The 15297-nt window shown below is 49.8% G+C and overlaps 1 protein-coding gene across 13 annotated transcripts in view; it reads right to left on the bottom strand.

Annotated features, from left to right (window-relative positions):
- The window catches only part of HIC2 (HIC ZBTB transcriptional repressor 2), a 132462-nt gene extending 121340 nt beyond the window's left edge, over positions 1-11122 (bottom strand). For 3 of the 13 annotated variants that reach the window (XM_088660162.1, XM_088660161.1, XM_088660163.1), the window contains exon 1: positions 10778-11122. The gene's annotated coding sequence lies outside the window, so the exon portion shown is untranslated. Of the gene's footprint in view, positions 1-9665; positions 9777-10003; positions 10142-10777 lie in introns of those variants that run through there. The other 10 variants (XM_035097867.3, XM_035097870.3, XM_035097874.3 and 7 more) reach the window with 7 other exon arrangements.
- Between the last annotated feature and the right edge of the window lie 4175 nt (positions 11123-15297).

Below are 15297 nucleotides of genomic sequence, written 5' to 3'. Positions count from 1 at the left end.
GGTTGCAGGTTCGATCCCCATATGAGACAACTGCATATTCCTGTATTGCAGGGGGGTTAGACTAGATGATCCTCTGGGTCCCTTCCAGCTCTACAATTCTATGATCTGGGAGTTTCTAACACTGCAAAAGAGGATTAGCCAAATTCACAGAATGTTGCTAGCCGCGACTGCTATGACCTAAAGCAGGCATCCCCAAACTCGGCCCTCCAGCTGTTTTGGGACTACAACTCCCATCATCCCTAGCTAACAGGTCCAGTGGTCAGGGATGATGGGACTTGTAGTCCCAAAACAGCTGGAGGGCCGAGTTTGCGGGTGCCTGTCTTAAAACCACGGCTGGAGGCAGTATGCCTCTGAATCCTAGGGGCTGGGAACCGTAAGGGATGAGAACGCCGTTGAACTCAGGAGTCCTGCAGGGTTAGATATATACAGTGGTGTCTCGCTAGACGAATTTAATTCGTTCCACGGGTCTTTTCTTATAACGAAAAATTCATATAGCGAATCCCATAGGAATGCATTGATTTTTTTTTATTTTTTGTTGCCCATAGGAACACATTAATTGAATTTCAATGCATTCCTATGGGAAACCGCGATTCACTAGACGTATTTTTCGTAAAACGAATTCGTCTAGCGAGGCAACCTCCGCTAGAAAAAACCTTTCGTTAAGCGGAAATTTCGTTAAGCAGGGCATTCGTTAAGCGAGGCACCACTGTACTGCATCAAGGTAGAGCAGACCTGTGTTTGCTCCACCCCCTTTTGCCTATGGCCCCACCCACCGCTGGACCTTCCCCCCCCCCCAATGGGCAAGCAGTTATTACCTTACGGCCTTATCTGGCGCAACTCAGGAGCACAAACACACACACAGAGACATTCTTTTGCTAATAAAAGCTAATCCTATAACAGGCTCACTTCGCTCTCCCACTACCCCCTTCCCACAATGGTCTCAAAAAGGGGGCGCAGGGCTCGAGCAGCTGGGGTGGGGCTCTTGCAGGAAAACACACATGCAGGCAGGCAGATGGTCAAGGCCCGGGTGTCTTCCCCCCCCCCAAGGGAGAGTTGCAACACCAACAGAAATGCAGGAAGGAGGAGTGTGAAAAAACTCCCGTCTGCCACAAGGTGAAACAGAGAGAGGAATGTAGGAGAACTCGTGTCTTTATGTAGGAGAGGCGGGATGAGGGCGGCACATGGGCAAGGAGGAGGGATGGAAGCCTCAGGCAGCTCTCCCCGAAAGGAAGTTTCAAGTGGGCAGTTGCTAAGGCCAGGGGAGGCAAGAGGGGACCCACAGGCTCCTTGGAAGGTCAAAGCTTCAATCCCCCAAAATCTCTACCTGCAAAGAGTGATGGGGACCCTGTGATACCCTGGCATAGCTGTCAGCCTTCCCTTTTTTTGCTGGAAATTCCCTTATTCCAGCACCGTTTCCCGCTGCTATCCTGGATTGTTAGATATACCGTAGACCCAGGGGTCGGCAAACTTTTTCAGCCGGGGGCCGGTCCACTGTCACTCAGACCTTGTGGGGGGCCGGACTATATTTTGAAAAAAATAAATGAACGAATTCCAATGCCCCACAAATAACCCAGAGATGCATTTTAAAGAAAAGGACACATTCTACTCATGTAAAAACACCAGGCAGGCCCCACAAATAACTCAGAGATGCATTTTAAACAAAAGGACACATTCTACTCATGTAAAAACACCAGGCAGGCCCCACAAATAACCCAGAGATGCATTTTAAACAAAAGGACACGTTCTACTCGTTTAAAAACATGCTGATTCCCGGACCATCCGCGGGCCGGATTTAGAAGGCGATTGGGCCGCATCCAGCCCCCGGGCCTTAGTTTGGGGACCCCTGCCATAGACTGTCCCCAGGACAGGTGAGGCTGCTGCTGATCCCTTATTTTCAAATCCAAAAGTTGACAGCTATGCACCCTGGCCACCATCCAAAGTCAGTGCTCCCATCTAACTCCCCTGGCATGGCCAACGGTTCGGGAATTGTTCCAAACACATCGGGAAGGCTCTTTATCCCCTAGGAATGACAGCTAAAGAATCCCCGACTGATGGCTACAGGGCTGTCTTAAGCATATGCAGCATCGGGGTGCAAATATCTGCCCGGTGGGCCCCCCCCCAAGTTGCCTGCGCAGGAGGGCAGAGCCGGCCGGCTGCCTCAGTGTCTCGCTGGCTCGGTCACCCCGGAACTCGCAGCGCAGAGCCGCCCGCAGCAGAAGAGCCTGCCGCAGCGGTCCAACCGACAGGCAGGCTCTTCCCCGGATTCAACTCTCACGCCCCAGCCTGAGAGCCCAGCGCCCGGGGGCTCTGCACCCCTAGCGCCTATGGGTAAGACGGCACTGGATGGCTACCCAACCTCTGTTTCACAAGCTCCAATGAAGGAGCCTCTTCCACCTTCCAAGGGAGTCCGTTCCACTGCCAAACAGCTCCTACCGCTGACGTTTAGTCAGAATTCCCTCTCTTGCCATTTGAATCCATTGGTTCGGGTCCTACCATCCCGAGCAGGAGAAAACAAGCTTGCTCTTGTCTTCCATGTGACAGTCCTTCAGATATTTGAAGATGGCTATCGTATCCCTTGCCCCGTCTTCCTCTTTTCCCCCCAGGCTAAACATACCCAATTCTCTCAACCGTTCCTCGTAAGGCTTGGTTTCCAGACCCTCGGTCATCTTGGTTGCCCTCCTCTGCGCACGTTCCAGCATGCCAATACCCCGTCTGAAACAGTGGTGTCTGGAAACGACACACAATAGTACTCCAGGTGTGTTAAATTTGTGGTCTACTTCACTCCGCCTAAAAGCACGGACCGCAGTTATACTGGCCTCACTTCACGAAGCGTCCTGTTATGATTACCACGGACAAAATGTGCTCCAAATACTTCACAAGTGCTAGAAATAAAATAAACTAATGCTATGCTTTTTATGAATGCATGTTTTGGGGAAGCAGAGGTATATTAAGTTAAGAAGGGGGACGGGAGGCAAATTCCTAACATCCAGCACTTCCTCTCTGGTCTTTTCTCTCAATTTTTCATTCTTCCCAAGATGAAGTTCAAGAAGGATACCGACAAGCTGGAACGTGTCCAGAAGAGGGCAACCAAAATGGTCAAAGGCCTGGAAACGATGCCTTATGAGGAACGGCTTAGGGAGCTGGGCATGTTTAGCCTGGAGAAGAGAAGGTTAAGGGGTGATATGATAGCCATGTTCAAATATATAAAAGGATGTCATATAGAAGAGGGTGGAAGGTTGTTTTCTGCTGCTCCAGAGAAGGCGACACGGAGCAATGGATTCAAACTACAAGAAAGAAGATTCCACCTAAACATTAGGAAGAACTTCCTGACAGTAAGAGCTGTTCGGCAGTGGAATTTGCTGCCAAGGAGTGTGGTAGAGTCTCCTTCTTTGGAGGTCTTTAAGCGGAGGCTTGACAGGCATATGTCAGGAATGCTTTGATGGTGTTTCCTGCTTGGCAGGGGGGGTTGGACTGGATGGCCCTTGTGGTCTCTTCCAACTCGATGATTCTATGATTTTTGAGGATGAGGCTGTTCTCAAGTACAGCGTCAAAAGGACAAGCGAGGAAAAGCTGAACATTTCCACTGCCCCAAGAAAAAAAATCCTTGGCATCAGAATCAAACTTTTTTTTAACCTCAAATGATAGGACATCAAGAATTCTTTCCAGGACTACCTTTTGAGGTGCATCGTTTAAAATGTCTCCCCTCCGTGCCGTAAGTGAAAACCTCTTCCTTCCTTCCCACCCACCCACCCACCCAACAGGACCAACCAGAACACCTGAAACAAACACCTCCTAGCTCAAGACTTCCCCAATGCAAATACCATCCAAGTCAAGAAAATAGGACAGGCCTGAGAGCAGTCATCTCAATAATGCAAAGCGGGGGGGGGGGAGACCCCCCCTCCCCCCAGGGCAACTTCTGCTTCTCCAAACAGCTGACTGCAAGTGCACGGCTGGGAGCTGTTTATTAACGAAATGAGAAATCTGATATATGGAAAGAAAACACTGTGTGAGGATTAATCCTGGATTGCAGTTTGTAGCCAACTATGGGCCTCTGTCCAAACGCAGGCGAAGAAGCACGGGTGCTTAGTCCACCTGTCACCGCAGGTACAGCTACCGAGGCATGTGGTGGTGCTGTGGGGGGGGGAGGAGTTCTCTCTTGCTGCAATTCCCCTAAACCGCTGCTTTTTAAAATGATAATAAATTAATTGACAGCACTTTTTACGAGCCGAGTCTTTCTGGCTTCTGCTCGCGTTCCTTTTCCTTCCTCTTTCTAACACAGCCCAGCAGCGAGCAAGAGGCGGCCGTGTCTCCCTTCCAAGGGGGGGGGGGCGTGATCTAATACGTGGTTAATTCTCGCAAGTTTAAATGTGCCAAGATGCCCCGTTGCCGATCGTAAGCAACATCAAAAAGCATCCCAGAGATGCCACGTCGGTTATAAGGTTCGATGAAGGAGGCGGGCTTTCGCAGGGAAGACCGAATAGGTTCTGGAAACCTCCTTGAAGTCGTAAGTGCAGAGAAGGGAGAAGAAAAGGTGGGGGAGAGAGAGGGGGGAGCATGGAGGTATAATTGTTGTTGTTGTTTAGTCGTTTAGTCGTGTCCGACTCTTCGTGACCCCATGGACCATAGCACGCCAGGCACTCCTGTCTTGCACTGCCTCCCGCAGTTTGGTCAAACTCATGTTCGTAGCTTCGAGAACACTGTCCAACCATCTCGTCCTCTGTCGTCCCCTTCTCCTAGTGCCCTCAATCTTTCCCAACATCAGGGTCTTTAACCATAGTTAAAGCTATGGTTTTCCCAGTAGTGATGTATGGAAGTGAGAGCTGGACCATAAAGGCGGCTGATCGCCGAAGAATTGATGCTTTTGAATTATGGTACTGGAGGAGACTCTTGAAAGTCCCATGGACTGCAAGAAGATCAAACCTATCCATTCTTAAGGAAATCAGCCCTGAGTGCTCCCTGGAAGGACAGATCGTGAAGCTGAGGCTCCAATACTTTGGCCACCTCATGAGAAGAGAAGAATCCTTGGAGGTATAATTAATGGTGCCCATTTCGAGACTTTCTTTACCATAGTAACTGTGGTACAATGACATGAAATATCTGCAGCGTTATAGGACAAATTGTGGAATAGTAGCCGTATCAGCTCACGGAACGAAAGTGAGCCTTCAACCCACATGGACAAAAGTGGACCAGGCCTGAGGTCCATCGAGCCCGGCATCCTCTTCTCACAGTAACCAATGGGAAGCCAGCAAGCAGGACCCGGCTGCAGCATCCCTCTCACTCACGTGAGCTTCCCAGCAAACGGTATTCCGATGCACAAAGCAAAACAGAACCTTGGGTCCTCTGTGCATCTGTCTTTTTAAAGCCGTGCCAATTGGTGGCCATCGCTGCCTTTCGCCACAGTGAATTCCACCGGTTTAAACTCTTTTGTTTGCCTGGAAATCTCTCATCAGCTGCAGCATGCAAGGCCCAATGGTGGGGCATGATGGGAGTTGTAGTCTGGCAACATCTGGAGACATAGGTGTCGTACTCCATCCCTACGCTCATCACGCTCAGGAAAGCTAACTAATAAACCGTGCAGGCAATTCCCTACCATTTTAGAAAGCTGGTATCGGAAGAAGCCCGTGGGGGGGTGGGGTAGGTCGAGGTCCAGCTAGGGCAGGATTTGGCCGCAGAAACTGCCACACAGGTATAAACAGCCGCTTCCGATCGGTCTGCAGAGTCTCCTACATCCAAGTTGTGAAGACACAATATCCAGTATTCTTCCGAAGCTTTCTGGGCCTGTGGGCGCATTTGCAGAATGGGGGATGTTGTGCAGAAAGCTCCACCAGATTGCAAAATTGCATGTGCTGTGTGTTAGAACTGCTCACATGCTAAGCTGCCCCCAAGAAGGCAGGCACTGGGCCAAATACGACGACTATCTGTTAAAAAAATCTGGCTCTGGCATGGGTTGACTCAATCCATGCCTTCCTATTACAACACACTGGGCTTCATCAAAGTGCCAAAAGGCAATCCTTAAACCTCTCTTTGAACAACCTTAGCGGTACCGACCGCCACCTTTCTCCTTTAGCTGAGTCAAGCCCTGGAAAGGGGTTTCCATACGATTGTGATTTAAAAATTTCCCGGTTTTATAGCCAGGCTTGGATTTCTCCATAATCAATTCAACAGCTGAGCCCTGTTAATTTTTTCGCCGCAGAGCCCAACCGGCATGTCCAGCGATGCTGAAATGCAAGACCCCCCTCCCCCCACTTCTTCAGACCCCATTGAGCTTAGACTGTCACAGCCTGCATAATGGCTGAATCACAAATGCAATGCGTTTCCGCCCCTTCCCCCCCCTTTAAAAAAAAAAAACTTTCCAAGACAACATCTGCTGTGGAGTTGTTGAAACCAAGTCGCCCTAAGGAGGCGAGGGGTCTTAAGCTGCAAGGAAAAACCAGAAGCACTAACTAGCCTTAAGAAAGTAGGATATTCCCGATTAACACAACAAGCAAATTAAAAAGGGGCACAGTCTGACTCAACAGTAGAAAAAAGAAATGCACGTGGGTTTGCCTTACAGGAAAAAATAACAAAAACTCTCTCCTGAAATGGCAAACCCCTACCAAAGAGATGTCCCATTAACATGCCACGGCTTTTCAAAGGAGCCATCTGCCGATGTAAAAATTGGGATTTTGCAACAGTGGAAAGAAAAATAAAGACCATCCATAGGATCGAATGTCTTAATTTTTTTCCCATGCCAGTGATCAGAACAATGCTGTTTGTGAACTGCCACCCCTCCCCTCTCTTAAAAACACCTGTAATAGGCTATTTCTGCTTTTCAGAGAGTTTGCCACTAGCTTCCTCAAATTGCCTCACCTTGCTGGCCCTTTTGTTTGTCTTCCTCCCAAAAAAAACCCAACCTTCAGCAGCATTGTAGAAATTTTTGGGGGACTGCAGCAACCAGGGTTAGGCGTAAATCCATTTCAGCTCTCTGCCCCCACCCCCACCCATCTAAAAGCCTGGCCAAACAATTATAGAGCGCACCCATCCACCTCTGAGGTCTGAGGCTTCCTTATCACACAGTTGCTTCTGCTAAACTATCCAGGGCTGGCAGACAGGACAGGAGCTTTATTACGTGATAGCTTAAAGCTTCAGGCATCTATATAACACACTTTTCAGGTATCTATAACACGTTTTCCAGCCCAAGTCATTCATCAAAGCATCAGCAGCCCGCACAAATTAAGAACTTGATGCTGTTTCTATTACCTAGGTGCTATTCTCTACAGGGAGTTCCTTTTAAAAAGAGAACAAAAAAAATTATTTCAATGTTTACATCTTGGGAAGTTTGAAAAAGGCATGCAAGATCCAGATCTCTTCCAACACACAGAAGTTGCTGCTTCTGGGTTTGTTTGTTTGTTTTAAGAAGTAGGTGCATGAACATCTGAAAAGGTGAGCTATCGCATAGGAAGGATGACTTGCATCCCCCCCCTTAAGGACTGTCAAGATTAAATACTCGCCCTCTTTTTCGACGCACCGTCACCCTTCCAAAAACGGCATGACAGCACAACTTCAAACATGGGAGGCACATGTATTTCCTTGCACCAGAGGCGAGCGGGGTCCTAGTCCACTTAAGAGAATGCATTTCCGGTGCATGTGTGCGGAATGAATTTGGATCCCAACGGAACGAGACATTTATGGCCTGGAGAGAACATATGAACAAATGCAAAGGGGGTTTATTCTCAAATTTATTTTGGATCCCCAGTTGGTTAGATGACATGACGGAAGCAGGTGGTGGAACTGCTGGGATTTTTTAAAAAGAAAAAAGAAACTCCCAACTTCTGCACCCACTTAATACCATCTGTAGATCCCATTGAAGTCAACTTGATTTTGGTTCAGGTTTCTTTAAAAAAAAATTTTTTTTAAGGATAACCACCATGTATTCTGCTTCGGAACTCCGAAAGTTTCTTTTAAAAAAAAGGAATTCAACCCAACCTAAGCACTGTCGCAATTCAAGACTGGGTAGAAAGCATCAAAGTAGCAACCCACAGTTATGGGAATAAGTCAATTTCCCCTCATGTCACTGACCGCATGTGGAATTGCAACACACACAATCCTAAACAGCCAGTTTTTGACGCCTGATGAAAAGATGAAGTTTGGCTCTGGAAAAAAACCAACCCAAACCTTTTGTTTGAAATAAGCCGTTTCCTTTCCTCCTCCTAAACTCATTATTCATGCAAATATCTCCCCATTCTAATAAAATCGCGTTTTATCTTCCGTAAAAAACAAACAAAAAACCAAGAAATGTTTCGCAGTCAAGAGTTCTGTGTTTCCAAAAAAACCATAACTTTTTCCTCCGCTCCCCAATCCTCCCACATGCCTTCAAACCAACATCACCTTTTGCCACGCATCTCTCAGTGTACAAATTTTTAAGGCTGAATTCGCTATGCAAAAAAAATTCACCCTTCCTTCAAATGTCCAAACACAATTCAACAGAGTGGCCTAAGTGACAGCCAAGTCCCAGCAAACATTTTTATTTCCTTTCAAGCCGGGGGGGGGGGGGTTGTTGTTTATAAGAATTTTAAATAGTTGTGTTTTTTCCCCAAAAAAAAATCTTAAGGGCAATGTTAAAAACACCTCCCCAACCAATGACAATGACAACACAGTCATCCCGAGTAAAATGGCTAAAAGAGAAGGAACCAGCTGGCATCTCTGATAAAGGAAAAAACTGCACTATGTTGGAGGGGGGGGCAGAGGAGAAGGCACCCTCTTCTGCCCTCCCTGGTGCACCCATTTCAACCAGGGAGAAATTAAAAACAGGGGATCCTTCGAGCTTCTTCCAGAAGTTCACATTTATAAAGGGTCCCTAAACCCAAGATTCTCAGCAAGAGCCAAATGGGCGACTTTCATTTGCAAATATCAGCCATCCAAGTTAGAGAGGAGAGAGCCTTTTTCCATGCAGAGAGAAACACACATTTCATTCATCAATAGCATCAAAATTGACTAAAACTGCACGCACACACACACAGAGAGAAATGCCATTTCTCCACCAACAGCAAACTCAGTGAAAGCTTTCTGGTTGAAAATTCACAAACTTCGGGCTTCCCTTTTGCCTTTTTAAATACACATCATACATATACAGTATACCGAAGCCCTTACTTAAGACTATTCCTCAATTGTTTCTTTTTTGCCGGGGTGGGGGGAAGGAGAGAGGCTATTCAGTTCGGGGAGGGGAAAGGGCAAGCCTGACTCCAGGGCAGCTTGAAAGTTACGCATTGCTGAAACGTGTGCGTCTTTCGGATAGAGAGTATTCTTAAAGCAGCACATTTCCAAAAAAGAAAAAAAAAGGAGAAGGGAAATCTCTAGATTCCAGAAAGGGATTCGAGGCTGCAAGGCTGGCAGCGGCGGCGCTGCTGCGGGAACCCCAAGAGTCCGCCCAGGGAAGGCAACCCTCCGGTTTCTAGTCCCTTTGAATTTCGCAGCAGCAGCAACAAAAGCCCCCAGATCTTAACAACGCCCCACAGCGCCTGTGTCTCTTCGCTCTCAATGGAGATGGAGGTGAAAGGAAGCGGGGGGGGGGGAGAGAGAGAGAGAGAGACTGAGAGGCGCAAGCGATGTGGCAAAAGTTCAAACGCAGCTTGAAAGAGGGGCTCGGCCCGAGGAGGAAGAAAGGGAGGTCGTGGAGATGGGGTCACCTTTCCGTCGCCATCGATGGGGGCTCCGCGGATCGCTTCGGCGAGGAGACCGGAGGGGTGGAGAAAGGGTCCAGTCCGAGCCACGGCCATGCCACGCCGGGTCTCTTCAGCGCCCCCCCCTCCGCAAGCCTTTCCCCGAGCCTGCCGGGCCCCCCTCCCTCTCCAAACCGACCAACCTCCCCCCCACCCCGGTTGCAGGAGGAAAGGCTCGCTCCTGCCACAAACGCAAGCCTATGCAAAATGCAACGCCCCCCTGGCGCTCGCTTTTTCCATGTGCGCCCCCCACCCACCCTCGCGCACACACCCCTCTCTCAAAATAATTGCTTAGCTGCACCCACCTCCAAGAGTCGGAATCAATGAGGGGGGGAGGGGAGAGCCGTCCATCAGGGGCCCCCACCCCTTCGCCCAAGGCTTGTCCAACGCGGAGGCAGCGGAGGCAGCTGCAGCGGCTTCGCTAATGCCCCCTTCCCTCCCTCCCTCCCTCTCTCTTCTACCCCGCCCCCTCCTCCTCCTCCTCCTCCCCCTCCCCCCGGGAGGCATGGGCTCAGCCATAGGGCAGAGCAATGCAAAACACCCCACACACACAAAGAGGGAAGGAAGAAGAGAGGGAGCAAGGCAAAGTTTGCAAAGCCAGCGGCCACGACGAGTTGCGAGGGCTCTCGTTTCCAATAGCACACTTTGGAAAAATTAAAACGGAGCGGGGGAAATAATGCAAAAAAAGAGAGAGGAGGCACGTTAATATTCTCTCTCTCTCTATATATACGGTATATAGATATATATATGTATTGCACACGCCGGGGGTTCTGTTGTTGGGCTGCACGCCGGCGCTGCAATTGAGCCGCTGCAAAATGCCACCGAGGCTCCTCTCCGACGCGCACAGCGGGCTGCGCGAAGTCCGCTCGCCCTTCCTTTGTGTGGGCTCCCCGCGCGGACTTCGAGGGCGGGCTTTGCATGCAGCGCAGCGCCAGGCAAACCCGGGCAACGGCGGTGGAGGCTGCCGTCGCGGTCCGGCCAGCGCCGCACACGTGTGCGCGCATCCGCACGGGCATGCATACACACCCCCTGCCGGGAGCGCGGCGGAGCCCGGAGTCCCCGCTCGGGCGGCCGCTTACCTTTTCTCCGGCATGCTTGGGGCCAGGGGATTTTCCCGGGAGGGTCCCCCGTCGCAGCCACCACCTTCTCCGCCGCCGCCTCCTCGCTCCTCGCCTGTCCTCCCGGCTTATAGCAGCCCGTTCCTTATCTCACAGCCTTCCTCTCAGCGCCATCTTGTAAGCTGGTGACGTTGGGAGCCGCTCACCCCTGACCCACATTTGAATATAAGCCAAAATGGGCAAGGGAGGAGGGGGGGGAAAGGGAGAGAGAGAAGGGGAAGGGGTGCGCGCGGAGGGGAAACGTGGAATGGGGGGAAGGAAGGCGCAAGAGCCGCTAAAGGAGGAGAAAGAAACGAGCCTTTCTGCGGCTCTTCCCCTTCTGCAACTTCGGGGGGTCAGCGTTTGCATTTATTGTTTATTGCTATCATTATTGCTATTTGGGGGCGATGCGTCTTGCAAAAGCTGGAAGGGGCTGCGCAGGCAGGGGGAGGTCGACCGCCTCTCGCCCTTTGAACGCGCGCAGAAACACGCGTGCACACCCTCGCCGCTCGCTTCCCACCACACCCCCCTCGCCAATTGCGCGCCGGCAGCTGGAGAGCGGAGCGGAGTGCGCGGCTCGCCAAGCGGGCGCGCGTGTATTCTCCGCGAGCGGAGGGAAAGTGGGGCTCCTCGGTCATTCATTGATTAATTCATTCATTCATTTTTAATTCGAACTCCCCCCCTCGCCCCCACTTCCCATATTTTCTGCCTGTGGTAGTGGAATGCAAAAGGAAGGCGCGCCACCATGGTGGCGCGAGCGAACCTTTTGGATCGTGCGTTTTGTTTTGTTTTTTGGATGTAAGTTTTCTTTTGGGGAGGGTGGGTGTCTTGGAAGCACCCACCACCAGTGTATAAGGGGTGTGGGAAGTCCGATTGTGGGCTGCCCGCTGTGGTTTTGGAGCTTCGTATGTGTTTATGCATCTTGGCAGATGTTGTGGGTTTGGGATATATTTGCACACCCGTGTAAATGTGCACGCGGAACGATTGGTTTTTGAAGCGCGCAAGTTCTGGAGCACAAAGAGGGCACGGTCCTGAAAGCACTTAAGGGCAGCGACGCTCCTGTGGATTATGGGGGCGGCGGGGGGGTGGGGTGGGATGAGCTTCGTTTAAAGTTGTTCCGAGATAAGAAGGTCCTCTTTTCTCTCTGTTTCCCGAGAGTGAACCAGCGCAGGGGAATTCTGAGCCTGTCTAGTCTGGGAAGTAAATCTAATGGCGGTTGCTTGCAGTGAGACTTGCTCTCGGGTAAAAGTGGAGAGACTGCCCGCCTAAGCACGTTCAATCGCCTATGAAAAGCGAAGGTGTTGGTCCATAAGGAAACTTCAAACTTCTAAGGCTGCAAGCCTAAGCCCACTTACTTGGGAGTGAGCCCCGTTGAATTCAGTGGGGCATGTCTCAGAGTAGACCTGGTGGTGAGGGCTTTGCAGACAAGCCTTTGATGATCATCCCAAATGTCAAGCTGGCAAGTTCTCCAGAGCTCTTTTGTGCTGAATCAGGAAGAAATATAGCACCAGAGCCCTGCAGTTCAATAAAATTCACATTTTACTAAATTCCATATACTGTTTGGTAGGATAGGTAAAGGTAAAGGGACCCCTGACCATTAGGTCCAGTCGTGACCGACTCTGGGGTTGCGCGCTCATCTCGCATTATTGGCCGAGGGAGCCGGTGTATAGCTTCCAGGTCATGTGGCCAGCATGACAAAGCCGCTTCTGGCAAACCAGAGCAGCACATGGAAACGCCGTTTACCTTCCCACTGTAGCGGTTCCTATTTATCTACTTGCATTTTGACATGCTTTCGAACTGCTAGGTTGGCAGGAGCTGGGACCAAGCAACGGGAGCTCACCCCGTCACAGGGATTCGAACCGCCGACCTTCTGATCAGCAAGCCCTAGGCTCAGTGGTTTAACCACAGCGCCACCTGGATCCCCGTTTGGTAGGATAAGGGAGCGCAAAGAAGTAACCTCTTCTGTGGAATGGCTGTGCTGGCTGGGTCTAGTGAAGTTTCCAGCTTCTGGAGAGAGAAAACGAGGTTGCTGAAGGCTGCCATAGAACATGCCATGTTTTGAGTCAACAGTGATTTGTGCTGCTGTTGTGGCAGAACCTTTTGGGGGAATCCTTTCACCAGATACATGAAGTACTGCCCTCGGTGGACAGATACCCGCACAGGGGCTTTATCAAATGCACTAATAGGGAGCTAACTCATCCTGAGTGGGTATGTAACCAAAACCTCATCTGTGCACGAGGGGGATGTTATTAGCAGGTCCGGGGGGGGGGGGCGACCCAAGGTTTGCAGACTCACAGCAAACAGACACACCTTAATCGTAAGGGAGGGGCAACAAAACACAGCTGAAGGAGGATTGAGTATGTTGCATGGCCACTGAATATGGGGAGTGGCAGAAAAGCAGGGGAAGGGATGGAATGGAGTGTTCTTGAAAAGGGCATGCCTTCTTTCATATGGGGGTGGAAGGATCTGGCCATTATTTGTTCTCTGTTCCGCAAACTTCTTCCTTCTCCACTCCCCTGGGGCAAGATTGTCCTTCAGGTAGAAGCATCAGTCACTGCATGGCGTTACAAAGCCAAAATATAGACCAATATGATACTGTCATGCTGTTGACCTACACCTGGCTCCCGACCTGACAGGTGCTTTACCAGCTGCATTTGCTCAGAAATAGGTATTGAGTTTAGTGGGACTTCTCTCCCCTTCCTGCAAGTGCACTTAGAGGAAGGAATACAGTGGTACCTCGCAAGACGAATGCCCCACAAGACGAATTTTTCGACAAGACGGGTGTGTCTTGCAATCTGATTGTGACTCGCAAGACGAATTCATTTTGCGAAAAATTCGTCTTGTGAATCACGGTTTCCCATAGGAACGCATTGAAATTTAATTAATGCGTTCCTATGGGCAAAAAAAAAAGAAATTCCAATGCATTCCTATGGGAAACCACGATTCGCAAGACGAATTTTTCGCAAAACGAATTGACTCGCGGAACGAATTAAATTCGTCTTGCGAGGTACCACTGTATAGCCTAGCGGGTAGGGCGTCTGCTTTGAATGCCGAAGTTCCCAGGTTCAGTCAGTGGCATCTCCCACTTGCTTGCCTGAAACCCTGGAGAGATGCTGCTCGGCGTAGACAAGACTGAGCTAGATGGACCAGCTTGTCCATCACTGGTTTCCAAGGACGACATCGCAGTGTTTTGTAGCCAATCACGTTTCTCTATACGTGGTGACATCACTGAGGGCAAACCAGCAAGGGCAGTGGCTATCCCAAGGTGGACTGTCCCACCTCCCTTGGAAACACATTGCAGCTGGGATGACATCATGACACGACGACGCCAATCAGATTTGGCAATGGGCCAACATCCCAGATAGCAATGGTAAGTTATTCAGGATGAAGCCTGTTTCTCGCAGACAGGTGGAAGCATTCAGAAGCAATTGCAGAAGGCCCTCTACAGGGTGGTATTTTTTCAACACCTCACCCCACTTTATCTCAGCCGTAGTTTTTATTGTTATACTTTGCCGGTGCGCTTTTTTTAATTTGCAGCCTGCCTCCTCCTCCTCCTCCTCCTTACTATGGCCTCTAAGAAGGGTTATAAATTTTTTGAAAAATAGAAATGTCTGGCCAGCTCATTTAACCTTGTCTGCCAGTAACTTTGCTTTGATTGTTAACTTAAGAGTTAAGAGTTCAAAGTTTTAGACTCGGAGGTCTCTCATTCCAATCCAAAGGGCTTGGCCAGACAAATAAAGATAAGAGAGACCCAGAAAAGTGTCAGAAGAGACCCGACCTTTTGTCTTCTCTTCTCCCTGCTCACAAAAAGAGAAGGAGACTGCAAATGTGGCAGCAATGGTCAGGCAGAGGCGGTATTCACACAAGCGTTTATTCCATTTCCTCGGTGTTTCTCTTAACTGTCAGTCTCCTTGTTATGTTTGAGTGTTCACACTTGGAACAAAAGCCACTTCCCGAAAACCAAGGAAATACTGTATAGTGCATGTTTTGCGCTCACTTCTGAGTTATTTGATTTGGGGGGGGGGGGGGAGCTCTCCTCAAGCCAAAAAAATTGTGAGAGTAAAGTGACAAAATTTGGGCATACAGTTCTTTCCTGCTGTTATCATGGGGGAATATGTGTGGAAAGGTGGGGGGGGGTGTGTGGACAGGAAGTAGCAACATTGTCCAATGATTTCTGTTGTTGTGTCACAACACAGCCACTGATGTGAATGAAATTTAGCGCATCGTGCTGGTATGTCGGTCAAAAAGCCACAGTTCCACAATGCAACAGGCTCTGCAGTGCGAAAGGAATTTTAGGAAACGAGACAGAAGCAGAAAATGATTGCAACTTCCCCCATATCTGGAGACATCCTGAGAGTGCAAAAGGCAGGGAAATAATAGATAGGAATCGATCCAAGACGTTTGCCCACATTCCCAGGGATTGCTGAATGAAAATTCAATACGCTTTGCCAGGCGTAGGCAAACTCGGCCCTCCAGAAGTTTCGGGACTACAACTCCCATCA

The sequence above is a fragment of the Zootoca vivipara genome, chromosome 16, assembly GCF_965207765.1.
Source record: "Zootoca vivipara chromosome 16, rZooViv2.hap1.1, whole genome shotgun sequence".
NCBI classification, from domain to species: domain Eukaryota; kingdom Metazoa; phylum Chordata; class Lepidosauria; order Squamata; family Lacertidae; genus Zootoca; species Zootoca vivipara.
This window is presented reverse-complemented; position numbering and strand designations above follow the sequence as displayed.